Source organism: Aythya fuligula, chromosome 1 (genome assembly GCF_009819795.1).
Source record: "Aythya fuligula isolate bAytFul2 chromosome 1, bAytFul2.pri, whole genome shotgun sequence".
Taxonomy (NCBI): domain Eukaryota; kingdom Metazoa; phylum Chordata; class Aves; order Anseriformes; family Anatidae; genus Aythya; species Aythya fuligula.
Window position 1 is genome coordinate 177,601,919 of NC_045559.1, and position 6,864 is coordinate 177,608,782.

A 6,864-nucleotide genomic window follows, 5' to 3' on the forward strand; every position below is an offset into this window, starting at 1 on the left:
CTGATAAAAAAAGGCTGATAATGCTGAGTTTAGCAATAAATGTTTCAGCCCTGGCAGTGCCTTCTGAGATCCTGAAGAAGCCCTTTACTTCCCTCCTTCAACATGATAACCAAATTGAGTTACCACATTCACCAAGTGAATTCAGCACCTCTGCTCGAGAGGGTTTGGCAGCTGTCCCCAAGAAGATGCCCTCAGTGTGAGAGTGCAGACCTGCTGTACGTGTTGTACTTGATTACTGTTGAAAATCACTACTGCAAAAATGGATGCAAGACCCCCAGGCTAGTGCTAGGTTTAATCCTTTGTAAGGAGATCAGGAGTCCTGTTATTTTCTTAGATGGCTTCTTCCAAAGCTCAAATGACCTTTTAACATAACAGCCATGGGTGGGAGATACTTTCTGTCAGGTCAGTACTAAATTGTGGATCAGAGGCTGGTTATGCCAGCAAAGCCCAGGTAGATCTGTGCACCTTTCTCCCTCTCCAAGACTGGGAGGGAGATTTAGGACCTGGTCTTCTACTTTCTTGCATTAATACACTAAGAAATAGGCCGTGTGTAACAGGTTTGTGAACCCTGAATTCACATCTGCAGCTCTCTGTAGGCCTGAAGTGTAGAAAGAGGCAGAACTTTGTCATCCTCCCGTTCCATCCACACCGAAGTTCCATCCCTGGAAGTCTTTAAAAGACGTTTAGACGTAGAGCTTAGGGATATGGTTTAGTGGGGATTGTTAGCATTAGGTAGAGGTTGGACTCGATGATCTTGAGGTCTCTTCCAACCTAGAAATTCTGTGATTCTGTGATTCTGTGAGTAGTTTCATCTCCCCCTTTCCTGTGGTGAGGTGGCTCACTCAGATACTTCCTCCTTCCTTGGCTCCGAAGTCTTATTCAGGAATGTGGCGCTACTCTGGGCATCAGGAATATAGAAAGTAAGTGTGAACAAGCTGAATGTTGCTATGCCTAAGACCTGTGCAGATACAGTCATAAGCTCTTCAGGTAGGTATTGCATCGTCTCCTTTGGCTGTAGACAGACACATCACCATACCATCTGGGTGCCTTCTGAATGGTCTTCTTTCCCACTTGTCAGATGCAAAACTGAGGCACAGTCAGATGAAATGCCCTTCCTTGCATGTGAAGCATGGATGAGCCAGAAAGTGCTTTTGTATAGTCTAGTATGTCGAAAACAATGTCCTACATTGTCCTACAATGATCCTACAATGTCCCTAGCAAAGGATGTTGGAAGTGCTATTGAGCAGAAGTATATTGTATTATTTACCTCAGAACCTTTATTTACTACATCCACACCCAACCTGAAAGTGGCTTCTCTTCCATGTGGTATCATTATATGTGTCAAGCGATAAAAAAGCATCCAACCTTTTTGTGCTGAATCCAGTGAAAGGAGGGGACCTAGGCTTCCACTGTTGTGTGCTCTTGTCTCCTTGCAGAATTGAGCATGTGCTCTGTATTGAAACAACAGTGAAACACAACGCTTGTATTATTTGCAATGTCTAACGCCATTGTTGATTGTTGTTTTTCCTAAAAGCGAATAGTTCTGGAAAACTGTGGGTCCTGTGACTTTCCATTTTTTAAACAAGCAAACTTGCACTCTGATAGCAACAGAGCCTCACACACTGTGACCTGCAGTCCCAGGCTGTGTGTCTGCATCGAAAACAAAGACAGCTGCAGTCTGTCCAAATTAAGCAAAATCTTAGGTTAAAACGGTGATAATATGCCCTGAAGCTAGACATAGAGCATTATTCAGAAACAAAGCTGGCACTGGAACATACAGCTTTCTACTTTCTGGAAGACACCAGTGTATCAACGTATCCCTCCTCTGCACCCTAGTACTGCTTGGAAATATTGTAGAACATTTATGTGTCCACTTGGGCAGGGTTTTTATGATTGGTGTGGTGCACATTACTGCTTTTCAATAACTTCATCTGATAGAGGAAAAGTAAAACAAACAAGTTTTAAACAGCTGTAAAACAGCTCATTTACATAACTCAAACCTAGTGTTCTCGAGATAATTCCAGGCCTCTGAGTGTGTCCTTGCCTTCCTTGATGTTTTGAGTGTATTGTGTAATCAGTAAATGTATAAACTGCTGAGGTTAATTGTTCACTCTGACATCTAAAAGTCAGGCAAGGGGAAAGTGAATAATTTTTGTTGTGGTTGAACCTGCTGTTATTTGGTACCTCTGTTTACATTTTCCAGGGTTTGCTGGAGCGGTTCATACTGTGGTGCCTGGAGATGTGAATCAGAGCCTAGTTATTACAAAGCAGAACAAATAACTAAACAGCACTGCTCTCTTTTTGTCTTACACTCCATAGTTGAACACATTCTGGATCTTTTGACCTTCTCGACCCATGTTGTTGCAGTGGGGTCAGAACAAGTTGTCATGACCTTTCCAAAAACTACACCCAATCAGCAACCCTCATCTTTTCTGTCCACAGGTGAAGATCCCAGGCAAATCGAGTGCTGTGGCACCAGCATCCCCTCTTTATGGGCTACAAGTCCTGAGGGCTGAAAACCTGTGGTGTGTAAGATGGTGGTTTGCTGTGGGGGCCTCTGTTGTAAAATTTGTTGTCAGTATTGACTTGGTCTGGAGTACTTGTGATGACCACACTTTTGAATAAGAACTAGATATCAGAAGTTATAATTACTATGCAATCTGTAGTTAACAAATATATATATAAAATATATACAAAAATAACAAACTTTCTAAGCTTTCATGTCTATGCCCTCACACAATCATTATCAGTCACTCTTCAGTCCTAAGTGGAGCTGTGGTTTATCTCTTACTTTTAAATCCTCACTGTCTCATGCATCCAAGGATTTTGGATGGATGTACAGTGTTCCTAGTGATTTGTAGCATGCCCTCTTTTCTCACTGCATGTTATTCTTTCAGGATCTCCAAGCTACTCTGCATATTTACAGATCCAACAGGGAGGTAAATGTGAGAGAGAAACTGCAACACTTCACAGCACATCTTTTATCTGTCCAAAGATTTGCACTGGGATCAGTATCATTGCACCTGATGCCACTTCTAGGCTGATGTGATTTCAGTGGAGCTTAATGAAGTTGCCGTGTTATAAAACTGATGTAATGATTTGGGGGCTGGAAATCACAGCTGAAAAAAAAACAATCTCTCTTGTGAAATATTGACTATTTAAATATTTTTTCCCTATCAAATCTTTTTCACAGGAGGAAAAGTTCTGAAGAAGTTCACCTTGGAAGTATCCAAACATTTTTACTTCAGTATTTTTGAACTAAATGTAGCATTTTAATATTGTTGAATTAAAAATGTTTTCTTGTGAGCCAGCTAACTGGCTGTGATGCAAATTGTCTTATTCCCTTATTCTCCTGGACAATTTATATCCACCATAACAGCAAGCCCAAAGGCAGTTTCACGTTGAACTGAGTCGAAATCAAATATTCTTGTTCAGTTAAAAAATAAAATGAAACATTCGATTTGGGTTAAGTCAATGTAGTGGAGGAAATATTTTGTTTTGATTTTCCCAAAGGAAACCTGAATGCTGTGGCCAAAATTAACTTTTTCTTGCATAAAATATTGATCCTGTGGAAACAATTTTCCACTAGAGACCACATATCTGGGAAGTGTCCATTAAGCTGTTGTGCTGAAGTAATAAATGGACCCCAATGCTTTAAGGATGAAGTCTGCAGCCTTATTTAAGGAAACCCCTACAAAAATCTGTGGTTTGTTTTAGTAAGACCTGAAGGTTTGGGTCCTTCATGTCTTTCTCTCGGGAGTAAATATTAACTCTTTATACATCTGACAAGAACTTTGATATGATCAGAGGTGTCTGCAGACATTTGGTTTACTAAAACATGTTTGGCTTTGGAGATTCCCATTTCAGCATTGCTGGGAAGAAGCTGAAAGGTTGGTTTGTTCTGAGTCAATGTTATGCTGTGTTCTGAACACCTGATTTGTAAATTGGGCATTTCCTCTACAGGCAAAAATGTATTTCATCCAGACAAACATCACTGCAAATCCTTTGGCATACAGTTCTATACTTCAGTATTAGTACCAAAATATATTCCTATTTTTTCCCCTCAATTTAAACTGCCAAGCAATAGCAAGCATTTTCCATTGGATTTACTTCAGTCTACTTCTCAAAGATGCACTGTCTTCTCCTTCTGCCCCAAATTGACACTGGTCATCATCCAAAGCCTGAATCATCTCAACTGTTATCCAGCAAAATAACATCTTTCTAATGGGGGGATCAAAAACATACACCATATTGCAAAGGTGACATTGGGGAAACTTTCAGTCAAGCCAGTATCATATTTGGGGAGTCTTGCATGACTGTTAAAGGGCATCTTATCACTTTTGCAGGTGATAGGTGCTGCAAAAATTGGGTGCACTTCGCCCTTCCCCCTGTATTTAACTTCCAACACTTTGTTAAAGCTGACAAACTTGTGGTGTTTTTTGTTTGTTTGTTTGTGTTTTCTTCTATTCTTTATTCTTTGTTGATGCTTACTTGTAATTTTATATCCTACAATATTTGAATTAAACTGTTTTTCACCCTCAAGGTCAGTATGGTACTACAAAAGGAAAACAAAAACTCTTTCAATTTTTTCTATGTGCATGTTCCAGGCACTGATTTGTCCATAATTCTTTGTGTTTGTTTTTGTGCTTTGTTTTCTATTCTTTTCCCTTTTGTCTTGTTTTTCGGGTAGAACATAATCAGAAAAGCAAGTCTAAACTGAAGCCATGAGGACCATGCTACATTTCTACTTGGACATTGATGGATGGAGAACTATTTAAAAGAAAGAAAATCAATCTGGAATCCAAAGAGGTGGGTCACCTCTCTGGGTTACCAGCATTATGTGGCAGGTCCTAACCCAAATGTGTTTGTTCTTCCCATATCCCCAAAAGCTGGTGGATCAAAGGCTTCATCAGCATAAGGCAGAGATTTCCAGAGACCTGTGAAAGAGAAGGGGACCTGCTAGATCAGCATGAGATAAGACTACAAATATTCTTTCTTAGCATGCCCTTCTTTCTCTTTAAGTGTGGCAGAACCAAACAGCTGCAGCTCTGAAGTAATATTCTTTAATATAATATATATACGTTATATATATATAGCTGCTATTTGTTACAGATGTCTATTAAAACTAGCAGGTGACTGCTGTTGTGTCTTCTCTCTCTTACGCCTGGGATTGCACGTTTTCCAACTTGTTCAGTTACAAAATGTAATTTATAACCATCACAGTGGAAAACATTATGCAGCACACAAATTAGCATCAGTATGAATGTCTGTTATTGGATGACTGTTATGTTTCTAGAAATATGCAGTTATACTCGTTCCTCCTTGACAAACATAAGATTTTTGCTATCATGTTTTGTTTAATTATATTTGACTGATTGGAACAGCCTTAATTACACAATAGTTCTGTAATGCACAGTCCCCAGCAGGTCTTATTTTGTGAGGAACTAGTCAAAGGTGTTGACTTTTGGCAAAGTCCAGCATTAAATCAAGGTCATTTGGGCAATACTGACTGGCAAGAAGGTGCAGACTTGCAACAGAGAGAAACATTTGGCTGATTGACTCCTTAAATATCTGTCATGATATTGTGACCGTGGCTTGTCAACGGTGTAAGAATTTTAGGCTGGAATCCAGTCAGTTTGTTTAAGATTGCTATCCACCCAACTGTAGGTGCATAGAAAGCAGTTGTTTTAGTGCAAAGTCAATTAAGTCTCTCCACTGAGACAGTCAGTGAAAAATATATGCAAAATATATTTTAAAAATTGTGTTACCTCTAAGTTTATAAATATTTTTAACATGTAGATGCAGCAGGGTCTGAACTAGTCGACTCAGCTCAACTGACTGAGCCGAGTCTTTGCTGCTTACTCCCAATGTTTTAAATATTGTACTTCTTGCAGACTGATTTTACTATCATTTAAGGTGTTCCAGAGAAAATGTATCATTCTTTTTTCTTAGTGGTGCAACCAGTTCCTAACTTCTTTTTGGGCAGTTTGTGAGCCAGTAAGTTCAGAGTCCATAAAATTCTGCTGTGAAAGTCCTGGGGAGATCACAAAAAATTTGCAATTTGATTTGTAAAAGAAGCTATTATTATTTACCCAGCTCAATAGTCACGGCATTATCTGTGCTCTAGTTCCTGAATTCCTCTGGAATTCAAATGCACTTCTTTAGAACACTTAAGGCAATCAAAACTATTTATTTAAAGCACCAAGTCACTTAGGAAATAAGTGGAATACTACTGAAAGCGAAAATATTTTCTAGTGGGGTTTGATATCTCTGTAAACATTTTGGCTTTCATTTTCTTCCCACTCATTTTTTCAGTCCACCAAGGACCCAAAAAATGACATTTTCTACCAATTTCCACCAAGTACTGTAAGTCAGAAGACAAGTGGAGAACCTGATCACTTTATGTAGTACAATTTATACCCTCTCACTCTCTAATATATGGGTGAACATCACTGTTTTGTGGAGTCCAATAAAAGCCTATTCTGTTATATTCTTTTAGGAAAATCCATGCTGTTGGCAAAGCAAGGGCCCATGCCTGTTCTCCAGACACGTGGGGCACCTCCACGTCTTACATACCAATACCATGTAAACATGGGCTACAGCTGAGCATCAGAGCTGTGCTGGGCAGGCTTGGGAATCCTTGAGGGCACTTCTGATCTGAATGTTAAATTAGCTTTATTGCAATATCACTTTCAAATGAACCGAGCCTGATGTCTCTCTCTTACAGGAATATGCCTTCTTAATGATGCTTCCTTGAAAGCTGTTGATGAGAGGCAGGAATAAGGGAACAGTCATTACCATTAAGAGTATTAGATTGTTGAATAGTGAAAGTCATTGACTTTCTTCCAACTGCATGGTTTTATA